This window comes from Balaenoptera physalus (genome assembly GCF_965194825.1).
Source record: "Balaenoptera physalus genome assembly, chromosome: 12".
NCBI classification, from domain to species: domain Eukaryota; kingdom Metazoa; phylum Chordata; class Mammalia; order Artiodactyla; family Balaenopteridae; genus Balaenoptera; species Balaenoptera physalus.
Genome location: NC_138897.1, coordinates 61,756,185 through 61,774,182, shown reverse-complemented (window position 1 = coordinate 61,774,182; position 17,998 = coordinate 61,756,185). Strand labels below are relative to the sequence as shown.

General features: G+C 39.9%; 1 long non-coding RNA gene across 1 annotated transcript in view; it reads right to left on the bottom strand.

Moving 5' to 3' along the window:
* The window catches only part of LOC309640268, an 85,653-nt gene that overhangs the window by 29,772 nt on the left and 37,883 nt on the right, over positions 1 to 17,998 (bottom strand). The window contains exon 2 of the long non-coding RNA XR_014252145.1: positions 3,655 to 3,720. This is a non-coding gene — a long non-coding RNA (uncharacterized lncRNA). The remainder of the gene's footprint in view (positions 1 to 3,654; positions 3,721 to 17,998) is intronic.

Sequence of the window (17,998 nt, the reverse complement as noted above, 5' to 3'; positions counted from 1 at the left end):
GTGTAGCATAGCAAGAAATTAGCCTTTGTGTTACACGCCACCATACATCTTCACACCCCATTGTTTCAGTTAATCCTCACAGAGGCCGTATGACGGAGGTACTATTCCAATTTTCCCAATTAGGAAATCAAGGCTTTATCATAGTTAACACGCCTCTGGAGCTGTGTTCTCCACCACGATGGTGACCAGCCCCACGAGCACTTGAACAGTGGCAGGTCCAAACTGAGATGTGCTACAGGTGTAAAATACACGTCAGATTCAAAACCAATAAGAAAAAAAAAGAATGTAAAATATATCAGTAATAGTTGATATTGATTATATGATGAATGATATTTTAGACACATTGGGTAAGATAAAATATATTATTAAAATTTATTTTACCTGTCTATTTTTACTTTTAAAAATAGAGCTATTAAAAATTTTAAATTACATAGGCAGCCTGTGTTAGTAACTTGCACTATATTTCTAGTGTGTTTCCATACAAATTAAAATTTTTTTTGTTCTAGTTCTAAGAAAAATGTCATTGGTAATTTGATAGGGATTATACTTCTATTGGATCACAGATTACAGATGGAGGAAGCAGAGACTGGTTCGGCTGATTCTAAATTCAGTGCTCTTTCTAGGATACATTCCTTCCGCTTCCAAGCTGTTTTATTTGGTGAAGGTGGTTTGACTGACTGCTCATCTACATTTATTTATTCATGGATTCAAACAACAAATACTTATTGAACAGTTACTGTATGCAAAGCATGTGGGAGGATGGTATGATTCTGCTCTGCCCAGAACTCACAGTCCTGCTGAGGATAAAAGTCTTGTGCTTGCAAAACTGATAAATGGCCAAGTTGGAAGGTAAATGAGATACTAAGATGAATGCTGTTCAGGAAGGGAAATATAAACCGGGTTGGAGCAATAAAAAAAAAAAAGCTTTAAAATGCAATTTTGCTCCTTGAACTTGCCTTAATAATCACAACCTATGTGGACTAAGCAAGTCTGTACATTAACCCATTTCTATTCTTCTACTCGTTGATACTTTAAAAAGAACTCAATCTGTGCACTTTAGATGCAAATACTTCCCACTAAGGGGGAAAAAAAACCCACTAAGGAATTCTTCATTTTGTCTCAATTAGGCTGATTGAAATAACAAAACTGATGCCCTGTCTCACAAGTGAAAATAACTGAGCCATTCAAAATTTTTAATCTTAAATGATTAATTACTGCAGGGAATATTAAATCTAAAATGTGAGTCAATGAACCATGGTCACATTCTCATTTCTTAACGATTCAATGCTCATTGCAAACCCTTTGATTTTCATATTGTCTTTTAATTCAGTCTTGTATGTAATCAGCCATTTTCTTTATCTTTTATAGGCAAGTACCTACCCTCTGCCAGTGATTTTCACAGTGTGACTTATAGTCAATATTGTCAATTGTCAATATTGGAGATAATTTGCTCCAGCCCACATCTATGGAGTCAGAATTTCTGGGTGTGTGACCTAAGAATCTGTATTTTTACAGGTGATTCTACTGTACACTGACATTGGAGACACACTGAAGCTAGTCTAGGGTATAAACAACTTGATATCTTGCATTCTCCCTGACAAGATCAAAGTACAGGAGGGATAAGGGCTAAGAAATATTTTGAAAGGCCTCCAATAGTCAAGGGGAGTGGAGAGGATTATTCATGACCCTTTGGTGCCAAGAAATGTGGAACTTCTGAAGCTAAGGGCTAATGCATCTTGCATTAGTGACTTTGCATGCAGGAAACTCCTCCACCCACCATGCCCAGGGGCACAAGGAGTCTTGGCATCTCTCTCTTTTTTTTTTTTTTTTAAAGTCTTTATTGAATTTGTTACCATATTGCTTCTGTCTTATGTTTTGGTTTTTTGGCTGCAGGGCATGTGGGATCTTAGTTCCCCGACCAAGGATCAAACCTGCACCCCCTGCATTGGAAGGCGCAGTCTTAACCACTGGACCACCGGGGAAGTTCCTTGGCATCTCTTAAGTAAAATAAAGTTGGGTTTTTTTTCACAGTACCCAGGGACTTCTGATTTCCTACTTTGTTATTGGAAAGTAAGCAAAATGACGCTACTCATTTCCTTCTTCAAGGTAGATGAATGTACCTGGTAATTTTTCTTAATGGCAGACATAAAATAGTAGTTTGAGGGGAGATACTGAGCAAATGGTTGGGGGAAAAAGGCTCTGGTGAAAGACCATTCCTTCTTTGCAAGAACAAGTAGCCTGTAAGGGTGTTGATACTGCAATTCCTTGCAGTACAATCCAGTGTTCTTGTAGGATTCACACCCCTCTAACATTCCAGATGTAGTTTGGGTTCTCTTTCATTTGGGGCATTAGTTGGGTCTGGATACTTTTATCTTTAAACTTTTTTAAAAAAATTAATTTTAAACTCACAAGATGTCACAAAAATAGTGCAGTGAATTCCTGGGTACCCTTCACCCAGCTTCCCCCAGTGGTAACATCTTACATGACCATAGTGTATTATCAAAATCAGACAATTGAAATTCATACAATGTTGTTAACTATACCCCAGACTTGGCCATTTTTATGTGTTATTTAGGCAAGATGGCCTAGGAGGCACCTCAGGACACATCTGACGGCACACTCTGGGCATGTACCCAGCACACACCATGAAACGCTAGCTTGGCTTCAAACTCCACGAACATTCATAGGAGTAGCTTAGTGCCCTGTGAGAGGAAGCAATGTTTTATTTTCCATAAGGACTAGGTCTGGCATCTCTGCATGGCAGTGATTTTAGGTTCAAGTTTTCTGAGGGGCTGCAAACAAGATCAAAGAGCCAGCTGTTTATTGGTAGCTAGTTTTCTTATGCTGCATTTTGCCTCATGCTCTTAATAAATTCCTTACATTTCTATGGTGTTTTAAATTTACAAAACCTTTACACACACCTGGCCATATTTATTCCTTGCAATCAATCCAGGACATTAGGGTCCATAATTTATATTTTATAGGTGAGGAAACTGAGTGCAGAGAGGTTAAAAGACTTGGACTCAGGCCTCTATTCTGGTCACCATCTCAGAATAATAACTCTTATCTTTCAGGATGTGATGCTTCTGTCCCCATGCTCTCCTTTACTTAGACCAGTGCTGCCACTTCCCCAGCTGTCTGGTGCTCTCTCCAGAAAAGCAGGCTTCTTTCTGTGGAGGGCTAAGTCAGTTCACCACTCTGTCTTCTGCTTTCTGCCTTCCAAAATGTTGTTGCTGTCATCTTCGCTCCTGTTCTCTTTGTTCTGCTGGTTCATGGCTTTCGTTTGTCCCTTGGCCATAATTTTGGTGGTGTTTCTGGAAGGAGAAGCAGTGAATGTGTGTGTTCTGTCTTTAAACAGAAATCTCCCCATGTTTTCCTGCCTAACCGGAATATTTTCAAATTAAATTATATAATTTTCTTTCATGTTAATATTTCTAGATTTTTTTTTCCTCCTCACTTTATTCTCTCCAAACCATAATCATTTTTGTTTTGTTTTGTTTAGAGCAGAGAAAATAATTTAATTTTGGAAAGAGGAGAAGGAAATGGACAGAAACCCAACTTTAAGTGGTATTTCATTTAATTCCCACAAAAACCCAGCAAGACAGGCACAAGCATCCTATCACGTGGGAGAGGAAGGTCAGAGAGGTTACGTACCTGGCTCAGCAGATCCTGGGGTAACTCTAAGCCCTGACTCTGACTCCCCTTGCTCTTTCTGTCACCCTGTGCCGAGAAAAGATGACAACTATTAGAAGAACAAGGTCTTTGGTATCTTAGACAACATTCTTCTTCAGGCCACTTTTTAGATCCTTCCTTTCATCCACAGCTATGGCAGAACACATTCCCTTCTTCCCTCAACCTGAGGCCACTCCCACCTCAGGTATTTTACCAGCCCTCACCACCCGCCAACCCCTAATACCAACCAGCTGTAGACCAGTCTCGGCCAAGACAATTTATGGTGGAAACCCCTTTCGGTTTTGTTCCCCAACTGAGAAATGCAAGTGTTGATGTGTAGTCATTTCTAGTGATCAATACAGGTGAAAGTCTGCCCTGACTGGTCAGCCTACAAGGGAGTCTTTCATTCTGATTATCAACCTCAATGTGAGCTGCGTCAGTGAGTTCTGGAGCTGGGCTGTCCTCACGTGACGGTTGGGAGTGGAGTACGACAAAGGCTGGGCCTGAGGGACACAGCCCAACAAACTGAGGTCTGAATAGGGAAGAATTGCCGCTAAAGGCAAAAGGGCCAGTCCCCGCAGAGGGGTCAGTTATACAGTGTGTACAGTGTCGGCTCATTGGGAGTAGGCCTGGACTGCCAGATAAAATACAGGGCACAGTTAAATTTGAATTTCAGATAAACCACCAATCATTCTTTAATATGAGTATGTCCCGTACAATATATGGGTCACACTTGTACTAAAAAGGGTTTTTATTATGTAAGTATACCCCATGTGATATGTGGGATATACTAAAGATTTTTTTGTTGTTTGTCTGAAATTCAAATGTAATTGGACATCATGTATTTTTTTTCGCTAAACCTAGGAACCTTTAGTAGGGGCAGATGTGAGCAGCCTCCAGAGGTGCCTATTACTACAAACTATCTTGAAGGCCTTCTTGAAACAAAATCTTATGAGGAGGCCAAATGTACAAAAAAGCAATGAATCTCCTCAAGTTGAAGCAGGGACAAAAGGGTCTCTCTCCTTTTAGCCTGCTCCGCATTCCCCCCTTCCTTGCAGTGAGCCCGAGGCGCCACAGCCATATGGGAAAATTTACTAGAGAACATGAGCAACTTCTTCCATTTGAGGGGAGAGGCACTTCAGGTAGTAGAGGAGCCCTCAGCGTCAGTGCCAGCTAGCAGGACTCTATCCCCCGAGGGGCTGGGGCTCAGGTGGGCAGTGCAGGGTTTCCGTTGGCTCGGTCCTGGAGGGGGCCAATGTGTACAGTTTTGCAGGCCGCCTCTGCTATCTAGGGGATCTGATAGATGAACCATTGGAAGGGGTCTAGGTAAGACCAGTGTGGAAGCATGTTCACTGTGCAAGATGCATGGAGGGAAAGAAGTACATACCTTCCTAAATTGGCATCATTTAATGATGAACAACATGGTATGACCTAGTACATGACATTCATTACTTCGAATACTTACATTTTTAAAAGTTTTGTTTGTAATATATGACAAAGACTCCGGATTAGTTCAAGACTTAAAGGAGTAGGGGAAAGATAGAACTACATTTGAAATTCCTGAGTATATTTATAATAATACAAATTACTGTATCATATCAATGGATCTTATAGTCCGCAGGGGAATCATTGCAGCTCTGGATAGTATATCTCGAGTTAAACTGATATCTACTTGATGAGATTTTTGCAGTATAAAGGATATTTGTGACAGTGAATAAAAGTTTGCACTGACAGAACCAGGAAAGACAAAAAAGAAAAATGATCAATGTAAATGAAAAAAACTGCAGTGTGTATGATAAAACAGCACAAGTGATAACGCTTTTGTCTTCTCTCTCAAGCAGAACGATCTTCAAACCAAGACAGACGCAAAGGGAGCATCTAGCTGCTTACAATGAGGGCAGGACTGTTAGTTTAGATAAATGACACTCCAGGGCCCTGAAAGAACTTGCAGATGTGATCACAGGACTATCCGAAAGGGAGGGGTCAGGGGAACGGAGAGATGGCAAAGACTGGAGATGGTCAAATGAGTTCCAGATTTTCCAGCACAACAGGAAAGGTGACTTAGGGGTCCGCACACTGGTTAAGTTTAATGCGGAGCCTCAGCAGAGCCCCAGAATGGATGATGAAAGGGGCTTTGTGTGTGTTTATTGAAGAAAGTGGTGACGGCCAGGCCCTCTCCTGCATTCCCTGAAATCTGAGCTCGCCCCTAACAACCTTGTTTCCATTCTGTAGCACTTGACTAGGGGAATAAGAAGAAATCATAGTCAGAAGTGCTGTTTTAGCAAAACATTTGCCAGAAGTCTCTCATGACATCCTTGTGGACCACAGAGAAATGTGGACTGTGATTCCAGGGCGCTCCAGATTCCAGCATTCATCATATGAAACCTCAGTGAAAGGGCGCAAGGGAAGGAAAATGACCATAACAGAAATACTTAATGAACCTTTTAAAACTAATGACTTTTTTTTTTTTTTTTTAAATTTGTGGCTGTGTTGGGTCTTCGTTTCTGTGCGAGGGCTTTCTCTAGTTGCGGCGAGTGGGGGCCGCTCTTCATCGCGGTGCGCGGGCCTCTCTTGTTGCGGAGCACAGGCTCCAGACGCGCAGGCTCAGTAGTTGTGGCTCACGGGTCTAGTTGCTCCGCGGCATGTGGGATCTTCCCAGACCAGGGCTCGAACCCGTGTCCCCTGCATTGGCAGGCAGATTCTCAACCACTGTGCCACCAGGGAAGCCCCCACTAATGACTTTTTAAAGTAAGATAGTCGCACTCAGATATTCCTCTCCACTTGTGGAAGTTTGCTAGGCCTCCCATAACAAAACACCACGGACTGGGTGTCTGAACAACAGAAATGTATTTTCTCACAGCTCTGGAGGCTGGGAGTACAAGGTCAAGGTGTCAACAGAGTTGGTTTCTTCTGAGGCTCTTTCCTTGCCTGGAGGCTGGCTGTCTTCTCCCCGTGTCTTCACATGATCTTTTCTCCGTGTATCTGTGTCCTAATTTTCTCTTCTTATAAGGACACCAGTCATATTGGATTAGACCCCACTCTAATGACTTCTTTTTAACTTCCCAGAAGGGTCTTTTTAAAACCTCTGTCTCCAGATCGATATATACACACTACTGTATATAAAATAGATAACTAATAATCTGCTGTATAGCACAGGGAACTCTGCTCAATACTCTGTAATGGCCTACATGGGAAAAGAATCTTAAGAAAAAAAAAAGTGGATATATGTATATGTATAACTGATTCACTTTGCTGTACACCTGAAACTAACACAACATTGTAAATCAACTATACGCCAATAAAAATTTTTTTAAAAGCAAGTAAATATTAAAAAAAAAAAAAGCCCCTATCTCCAAAGATAGTCATAATCTGAGGTACAAGCGTTTAGGACTTCAACATATGAAGTCTGGGGGACACAATTCAGCTCATGAAATCACTTTATACCAGCATCTGTCTCAGCCTAAGGCATCAATTTCTTTGTCTGTTGATGGCTGGCTGATTTTCTTGTACAATATAAGAATAAAAATACGTACTACGGTATTGAATGCTTACTATGTGCCAGACACTGTTTTATGTGCTTTACCTATATGAACTCACTCAATACTCATTAAAACTCTATAAGGCAAATATTATTATGAATCCATTTTACAGATGAGGAAATTGAGGCTCCAGGTCAAGTGAGTGAACGAGCAGGATTTCAACCAGGATGAGCTGGATCCAGAATCCATGTTAATAGCTATCTTATTTGCAGGAATTCAAGTCAATTGCAAACTGGAATTATAAATCTTGCAAAGAAGTAGAATTTCACAGAATTGCTTGAATGAAACCCAAAATAAAAAACAATGGAGGATCTGGAAGAGTCAGACTAGTTGAGGAAGAAAAAAACTCATGTAGACATCAAAGGACCACAGAAGTGAATTATTTTAATATAAAAGGGAAAGTAAGGACCTTTGGAAAATTATTAAAGCCTTCTAATATTTTTTCAGAAATAAGTCTTTATGATTGTCATCTGAATGTCAAAAGTAAAATGAAGGCTGTCACATCTTGCCATCATACAGTTTTGTCAGAAAATCCACCCACTCCTAAAAAATAACAGAATTGATCCGTTCTTTTTTTCATTCTCAGAATTGATGCATGATTGCAGTCATAACTGAAAATTTGTTAACTCTGAAGTAAAATAAATTCATTTGCAAAATTTTTGGTTTTATTTTTTAAGATCAATTCCAAGAAAACATTATTTTCAAGATTTAATGTTTTTTTTTTTTTCTGTTTTAGATGATTTTGCTTTAAGTGGTTGTTTTCAGCATTAATTATGCTCAGCTAATGACCCTCTATACTATTTCAGCTGATTGAACAACAGGACCCAAAGAATATTAACTGATTACATCAACCTGGAAATAGGGAATTTCCTGATGGTCCAGTGGCTAGGACTCTGTTCTTCTACTGCATGGGGCATGGGTTCCATCCCTGGTGGGGGAACTAAGATCCTGCAAGCCGTGCGGCCAAAAAAAAACCAACAACAACAACAACAAAAAAAAAAAACGGGAGATAAATTTCTGGTGATGTACCTTGGGGTTCTTGTTTTATATTTGAATGTTAAATTTGGTGAAGAGCTATCAGACATGCTTATTTCATAAACTGGTGTCAAAAATCTGGGAGGGATAGCTTATATGATGAATAACAGAGCAAGGTTCACAAAGACTGCAGGGGCTAGAACATGACTTAAAACCATAAGAAGAATTTTAACTAGAAAAATTGCATTTAGGTTAAGAAGTACCTATTTCATGAATACAGGAGAGAAGCGAACTGGCCAGATTGCAGAAGCAAAAGCATGATTTAGATGTTTGATAACATTCCTAGATTAAGCTAAGTAACCTTAGTCTTTCATGTTCTAGCTAGACTCATCTGGGGTCTATTTAAAAAAAAAAGCTAGTGTAAACTTGAGGGTGAACAGGATGTCAAAATATTTAAAAAGCAATGTCTTATAGGAAATGGTAAAGAAACTAAGAATGTTATATCCTTAAGCAGTGATACAAAGGGAATATATAGGAGCCATTTTCAGATATTTGGAATGTGAAGGAGGTAGCTTGTTGTGGATTGTTCCCAGGAATCCAAGGGTAAAAGTAGTAACGAGGTTTATTTTGGTTTAACATATTAGAAGAGCCCTATAACAATCAGAGGAGTTCAGTAAGTGCCCAGGAAATAGCGATCTTTTTCTCCCTGGAAGTGTTTAAGCAGCTGATTCTAACACTACCTGTCAGACAAGTTCTTGGAGGAGTTTCTGCATTAGACAGGAAACTAGTTTATTCTAATCTAAGAAACTAAGATGAACTTAGCTACTATATTTTTAAAAGTTGTATCTTTTAGAATGTGTTTAGTTGCAAATTAAATACTGAACTATCAACAACTTTAATTAAAGGTATTCAGTTATTCCACATAACATGAACCTGGAAGTAGGAAGTTGCAGGCTTGGTTCAACAACTAAGTGATGCCTTTGAGGACCCAGGCTCTTTCCATGATTCATTCCATCATCCTGTTGGCTTGTCTCCCCAGGTTAGAGAAAACCTCATGGTCTCAAGATGCCTGCTGAAGTGCCAGGTATCATGGCCTCCCATTACCAAGGTCAAAGGCAGAATGCACAGCAAAGCCCGAGGGGTGAGGGAGTCTTGTTTATGATTCTGTTTTTTTTCACTCCAGAAAAAAATCTTATGAAGAAGAGACTCTACCCCTGGCAGAATTCTTCTCAGATCTCATTGGCCAGAGCTGGATTCCATGGACATTCCAAGCTGCAGTGGAGGCTAGAAAGCTATCTCAGCAGTTTCAGCCTTTCTTGGGAGTCAGGCTTTGTCAGGAAGAAAGAGAAGGAGAGCAATGGCTGTTAGGTGGGCAAGTAGTCACAGTACTCAAGTTCTACTCTCATAGAAGTAGCATCTTGACTTTTTAATTCATACATTTCAGAGGTAAATTTTTCACAGTAAAAAGTGGGAAAACTTTATCTCTAAAATTTGACTCACATTTTATTGTGAAAAATTTCAAAACTAGAGAAAAGGAGAAAAACTTGCACAATGAACACGCATATACCCACCACCTGGAACTCTACTGTTGACATTTTACTATATTTGCTTTGTCACATATTTATCCATCCATCAGTCCATTTTATGTTTCAACTAATTTCAAAGTAAGTTGCAAGCATCAGTAACTTCATCTCTAAACACTTCAGCATGTTTATCATTAAGTAGAGTTCAAAATATTTTTATGGTTTTTTTGTTAAACTCTCAATGAATACCCTCAAATCAGGAACAAGACAAGGATGCTGCCTTTGCCATTTCTACTTAACATAATATTTGAAGTCCTAGACAGAACAATTAGATAAGAAATAGAAATAAAAGTCATTCCAATTGGAAAGGAAGAAGTAAAATTAACTCTGTTCACAGATGATATGACCTTATATTTAGAAATCCCTAAAGATTCCACAAAAATATTGTTAGAACTAATAAATAAATTCAGTAAAGTTGCAGGATATGAAATCAACACACAAAAATCTGTTGCATTTCTATACACTAATAATAGACAAGCTAAAAAAGAAATTAAGGAAACAATTCCATTTATCATAACATCAAAAACAATAAAATACTCAGGAATAAACTCAACCAAAGAGGCAAAGGACTTATAAAACTAAAAACTACAAATTATTGCTGAAACAAATTCAAGAAAAAAACAGAAAAATGGAAAAACACCTTGTGTTCATGGATTGGAAGATTAATATTGTTAAGACAATAATAGTACCCAAAGCAATTTATAGATTCAATGCCATTCCTTTCAAAATCAGTAATATTTTTTGAAAAAAATAGAAAAGTTCATCCTAAAATTGATATGGAGTTGCAAGGGATCCTGAATAACCAAAACAATCTTGAAAAGAAGATCAAAGTTAGAGGAATCCCACTTTCTGATTTCAAAACTTACTACAAAGCTACAATAATCAGGACAGTGTGGTAATGGCATACAGACCAATGGAATAAAATAGAGAGCCCAGACATAAACCCTCAAATATATGGTCAAATGATTTTCAACAAGGGTGCCAAAACCATTCAGTGAAGAAAGGATAGTTTTTCAACAAGTGGTTCTGGGCACACTGATATCCACATGCAAAAGAATGAAGTTGGACCCTTATCCAACACCATATACAAAAAAAAAAAAGTCAAAATGGATCAAAGATCTAAATTTAAGAGCTAAAAGTATAACACTCTGAGGAAAAATTAGGGATAAATCTTCATGAAACTGGATTTGACAATGATTTCTTAGATATGACACCAAAAGTTCAAGCAACAAAAGAAAAAACATAAATTAGACTTCATCAAAATTAAAAACTCTGTGTATCAAAGGACACTATCAAGAGTAAAAAGGCAACCCATAGAATAAGATAAAATACTTGCAAATCATATTTCTGATAAAAGATTTATATCTAGATTATATACAGGATACCTACAACTCAACAACAACAAAAAACTGAGCAAAGGACATGAAGAGAGCTCCAAAAAAGACATATAAATGGCCAATAAGCACATGAAAAGATGCTCAACACCACTAATCATTAGGGAAATGCAAATAAAAACCATAAGATACTACTTCACACCTATTAGAATGGCTATTATAAAAACAAACAGGGCAAACAGAAAATAACAAGTGTTAGTAATGTGGAGAAATTGGAACCCTTGTGCATTGCTGGTGGGAATGTAAAATGGTAGTTGCTGTAAAAAAAAGGTTCCTCAAAAAATTAAACAGAATTACCGTATGATCCAGTAATTCCACTTCTAGATATATACCCAAAAAGTTGAAAGCAGGAACTTGAACAGCTATTTGTACGCCAATGTTCACAGCAGCACTGAATAAATATATATACAAAATGTGGTATTTACATACAATGAAATATTATTCAGCCTTAAAAAGAAATGAATTTCTGACACATGCCACAACATGGATGAACCTTGAAAACATTATGTTATGTGAAATAAGCCATACTCAAAAGGACAAATATTGTATGATTCCTCGTACATGAAGGACATAGAATAGTCAAGTCCATAAAGAATAGTGGATTAGTGGTTACCAGGGACTAGGGGGAGAGGGTGATGGGGAGTTATTATTAATTGGTATAGAGTTTCAATTTGGAATGATGAAAAAATTCTGGAGATGGGAAGTAGTGCTGGTTGCACAAAAACATGAATGCACTTAATGCCACTGAACCAGATGCTTAAAAATGATTAAAATGGTAAATTTTATATTATGTGTATTTTACCACAATTAAAAAATTTCAATGAAGTGAACAAATCTTAAGCGCACCACTGAATGTTTGGCAAATACATAAACCTGAATTACAGAATACAGATTCAAAATATATGTCACCTCCTGCTCCTTCCCAGTCAGTTCTTGCCTCTAACCACCACAGAAAGCTGTTTCTAATTTTTTCCCACCAAACATTAGTTTTGCCTGTTCTAGAATTTCATATAAAAGTAACCATACAGCATGAACTCTTGTGCAAGGCTTCTTTCTCTGTGCATGATTTCTTTGAGTTGCATCCATATCGTATCAGTAATTCATTGCTTTTTACTGCTTAGTAGAAATGCACTGAATGAATATACCAGAGTTTAGCGAGTCCCATCATGATGGACACCGGGCTGTTTCCAGTTTGTGGCTATTATGAATAAAGCTGCTGTAAACATTCTTGTACAAGGTTTTCTGTGGACATATGTTTTCAACTCTTTTGGGCAAATACCTAGGAGTGGACTTGCTGGGTCATAGGGTAGATGTAGGCTGTTTATAAAGAAACTGCCAGACCTTTTCCCAAAAGTGATTGAGGTAAGTGTATTTTTAAAATTTTATCAATGTTTTCTTCAGTTACGTAAGGTGGGGTCTCTTAATGGTCACCACCAGCCAACCAGCACCTGCTGCAGCCTGGTAAGTTTTAGCTCTTTTGCCAGGGAAAGAAGCCACTGGTCCCATGGAAAGTGAAGCTTGGATGCAGCCCCTCAGAGGAGGGTTTCTGGTCACAAAGGTCATTGTCCAGGTGACTCAGGGGTCCTCCCAGGCTCATTTCACGCACCTCTGCCCCCTGGCCTCATCTTCCTTCTCTTTTGTTCTGAATTGCCTTTAGGGCACTTTCCCATTCAAAGACATGTTCTAAAGGATCGAGGGAACCCTTTTCATTATGAATGAGAGAGCAGATGCAGCTCTGTGCATCATGATGTTTCACGGCATGAAGCAGGAAAAGGACATTTTAATTTTTAACCTCAAATCTTAAAGAAAGTGAAATATAGTCTGAAACTCTAGTCTATGTAACTGATATTTTCTCACCCACTGGAGCACAGGGCAGTAGGTCATTTCAAGGGATGGAGATACAGTGACTCTGTTTCTTTTTCAATGAGGCTGTTAACCAGCTATGAGACCACGCCCTTCTCGAAGTTATTCAGTGAGTCAAAAGGGTCTTTGTGAGTGTAGACACTTCCAACATCTCTGGAGGAGGGACCACAGTAAGATAAGACCCTGGGGAGGGCATTGCCACAGAGGATTTTCCCTGGCTTCTGCTACTTGCTGCGACTGATTTTGTTGTCGGCTAAAACCACCTTACAGAAGTGCGTCAGTTAAGATTAGGCCCAGAAAGAGCTCAAAATATCAATAGCTGAAATAAGGCAGAAGTTTATTTCTCTCTTACACAGGAGTCCACAGGCCTGCAGCCCAGGGCTATGACAGCTCCATGACGGCATTCCAAGGCTCATAACAACAGAAGGAAGGCCAAGAATGCCCTTCTCCCCACCCCAGAGCTCCAGAGGAAACCTGAGCTTACCCTCGCTTTTTAAATTTTTTTTTTTTTTAAATCTCAAGCCAGATGTTCAACATGGGTAGAGTTAACAAAGAATACATGCTTTTGCCCCATAAGGAGACGTCTTAGCGGTACTGGATATTGTATCTCATTGGCCTGAACTTGATTACATGGCCATACTGTACTGCAGGGGAGTCTGAGAAATAAAACCCCCAAATTGGCGTTCTATATTAAACTAAAAGGGGAAAGTGAATGTTGGGAGGTAATTATCAATCTCTGCCACAGCAGCACTGGGGCAGACACATTAGCCCCCATGCGTGCACTGTCCAATATGGTAGCCACCAACCACAGAGGGCTTTTGGGCATTGAAAGGTGGCAGGTCCAAATCGGGATACGCTGTAAGTGTGAAATATACACAGGATTTCAAAAACTTCATAAGAAAAAAAGGATGTAAAAGGGAATTCCCTGGTGATCCAGTGGGTTAGACTCTGCGCTTCCACTGCAGAGGGCATGGGTTCAATCCCGGGTGGGGGAACTAAGATCCCGCAAGCCCCTTGCAGCCAAAAAATGACAAATAAAATAAAAGGGTGAACTAAAAAAAAAAAAAGAAAAAGAATGTAAAATACCTCTGTTTTTATATTGATTACATATTGAAATGATGCCATTTTGAATATACTGGGTTAAATAAATTATGTTATTAAAATTAATTTCACCTGTTTCGTTTTACTTTTTTTTTAATGCAGCTACTAGAAAATTTTAAATTATACACGTGCCTCACATTATATTTCTATTCCATAGTGCTGCTCTAGAAAATCAGGTAAGGGTCTTCTGACAGGCTCCAGGCTTGGGAAGTGAGATTGACGTGTGAAGTTTAGCCAGGGCAGAAGGAGAGAAAGAGAAACAAAAAGTTCAGAAGGGAAAGCAGGGGAGGAAAGAGGGAGAGAAGGAGGGAGGGAGAGGCAAAGGGGGAAAGGGTTGATTTTCCCCAGGGTGAGCCAAGGAAGAATTTGGAGACACCCCGCGTGATACAGAAGTGTTGAAAAGTGGCTGCATCAAGTGAACCAAAAGGACACCATTTTTCTGATGTTTCTGGCCTGAGAGGCAAAGGGCTGAGCTCTGGGCACTGCACAGAGGAAATCCAGGACCCAAGCTCTGGCACTCGAGGACCTTTTGGAGTGGTCTCAGTAACTCTTGTGTACCCTTTAACCAGAGGCAGTGGCCCTAGGAGACTCGGGCAGCAGGCAGAGCAGGGAACCTCTGCAGTAGCCTGGCCCCTTGTCACAGACGCCTGAGTGCCTCTGCCGGAAGATGCCGGTGCCCGCACTGGGAGGGCCCCTCAGCACACTGGGTGAGGGCTAGGACTGCCGCAGTGGTCTCGGGACCCGGGGATGGTCAGACAGAAACCTGGCTCCACAGGAAGACCTGGCGACAGATGAAGGAAGGCAAAGAACGCGCTTCTCCGCCCAGAGTGCCCGGGGAAAGAGCTGAGCTTACTCTCTTTAACGATATTTTTATCCCAAGCCAGATGTTAAGCACGGTAGAGTTGGAAAAGAATATAGGAGAGTTGGCAGTTATTTGCTGAATTCAAGCTGGGTAGAGAGCTACCCTAGATCTGCTTTGGGAACTAATTTATCTTGGTTAGTTATCCATATTGATTCATAAGGAAAATAGAGAAAGAAGTTCTTCCCCGGCGTTTTGAGCCCTGCTATGTAGCTAGAGTGACCCCAAAGTCTCTCTGTTCCTTTATAATAGTTTCCACCATCCATAGGTCTTATTGTCATGAGGACAAGTGGAATACAGCATATCGTTAAGTATGTCAGGTTACTGGAAGAAAGGGATGCTTTAAGACCCAAACTTTTTTATAATACATAATCATCATCATAATATTTTTATTATTATTAATGCCACTGTAATCCAGTTTCTCTAACTTGAAGTCTTTCATTTGCTATTTAGTAACTTTTAAAAGTCCTATTAAGGGAGTTCCCTGGTGGTCTAGTGGTTAGGATTCTGTGTGTTCACCACTGTGGCCCAGGTTCAATCCCTGGTCAGGGAACTGAGCAGGGCACAGCCAAAATAAATAAATAAATAATGTAAAAGTGCTATTAAAAATATAATTTTCAGATGAAAACTCTAATTGGAAAAGATACATGCACCCCAATGTTCACAGCAGTGCCATTTACAACAGCCAAGATGTGGAAGCAACCTAAGTGTGCAGGGGCAGCAGAATGGATAAAGAAGATGTGTTACATATATACAATGGAATATTATTCATCCATAAAAACGAATGAAATATTGCCATTTGCAGCAACATGGATGGACTTAGAGATTATCATACTAAGTGAAGTAAGTCAGACAGAGAAAGACAAATACCATATGATATCACTTATATGTGGAATCTTAAAAAATGATACAAATGAAATTATTTACAAAACAGAAACAGACTCACAGATGTAGAAAACAAACTTATGGTTACCAAGAGGAAAAGGGGGTGGGAGGGATAAATTAGGAGTTTGGGATTAGCAGATACAAACTGCTATATATAAAATAGATAAACAACAAGGTCCTACTGTATAGCACAGGGAACTATATTCAACATTTTGTAATAACCTATAATGGAAGACAATCTGAAAAAGATATATATATCTGAATCACTTTGCTGTATACCTGAAACTAACACAATGTTGTAAACCAACTATACCTCCATAAATATATACTTTTCTAAGATTTGGAATTTTGAAACAAAAGTTTTAAGTTTAGATTCTCTAGAAGTTCGAATACACAACTCAGCTGTATTTGGCTATGCCTGGCCATTTAAAAAAATTATTTATTTATTTATTTGATTGCACCGGGTCTTAGTTGCGCCACATGGGATCTTCATTACTGTGTACAGGGATCTTAGTTGCGGCATGCAGGATCTAGTTCCCTGATCAGGGATTGAACCCAGGGCCCTCTGCGTTGGGAGCGCAGAGTCTTAACCACTGGACCACCAGGGAAGTCCCTGCCTGGCCACATTTAAATAGGCATTATGGGGCTTCCCTGGTGGCACAGTGGTTAGGAATCTGCCTGCCAATGCAGGGGACATAGGTTCGAGCCCTGGTCCGGGAAGATCCCACATGCCACGGAGCAACAAAGCCCGTGCGCCACAACTACCGAGCCTGCGCTCCAGAGCCCGCCAGCCACAACTACTGAGCCCACATGCCACAACTACTGAAGCCCATGTGCCTAGAGCCCTGCTCCACAACAAGAGAAGCTACCGCAATGAGAAGCTCACGCACCACGACGAAGAGTAGCCCCCGTTCGTCCCAACTCGAGAAAGCCTGCGCGCAGCAACGAAGACTCATAGTTCAAAATAAACAGGAGTTACAGGATTTCTACCAATTTCAGCCGTCTACTAATGGACCTTCTTGATATTTAGAGTTAAATAATCAAGATATAAAATATAAATATGGGTAAGAGAATTACCGCTTGTCCAACGACAGTCATCGGTTGGAGGTCTAAGTACTTTTTCGATGGAAGCTTGGGGCCCACTGTGATTACTGATAGTGATCAAGTAAGCACAGCAATTGTGTGCAAATCTTTTCACACCTGGGAAATGGCCCCCAAAGGAGTAATTTCAGAATCCCCCAAACCTGCTTAGACAGTTAGGGGTGGAAAGTTTATGATTATCGTTTCTTACTCCTTTCGCACTTAGAATGTGACTGTGCTTATTTGAGGACTCAAAAGGGTTAATTTTCTTTTAAAAGGAGGCTGGTGAGCAAGGATCTGGAGGCGACTGCCTTTTAACAACTGCTCCTCAGGCAAGTTGAGCTAGTGCAGGAGAATGAATGCCACTATTATTTAACATGGATTTTTTTTTTAAAGCCTAAGGTTCAGTCCTTTTCATTTTATATGGTGATTATTCAGTAGTAAAGCTGGAGCTATTCTGTCCCTTAGCTGAAACTAGCTAAGTAGCCATGTTAATTCCCTCTTCTGAGTTACGAAATTCCTGCAGGTAACAAAAGCCCATTGAGGAACTGTCACATCAAAGAGTTCTAGAACAGGAAGCGACCTCGAAGATCTTTATTCCAGCTTTGCTCCAGCTTTGCGTGTCAAACGTGAAGAATCTGACGCTGGGAAAAACACCTGCCGCTGGGAACTAACCAGAGGCAGGGCGAGACTGACTCGCATTTCTCTCAGCTCTCTTCGGTGACAGACGTGTATAATTTTTATTTTTAACAAAAACAGCAGGCACTTATATTATGGATATAATGGCTAAAATATCTGGTTATTTTAATTAAATAAACGTGCACTTTTAAATATTAAGCTATAGTTTGTTGCCGACCTGCAAGTCGCACAAACATGCACAAATCCTCCCATCTCTACTCCTCTTCCTCAAGTCTCCTCCACGAAGTGAGCGCCTGCCACCAAGTGAAAGAAATTCAGCGCTTCCAGGATCTGAGTTTAGAGTGGAAGGACAGAAGCCGTGGGAATCAGGGGAGCTGACTGGAGGGTAGGGCCCCTAGAACCCCGGTT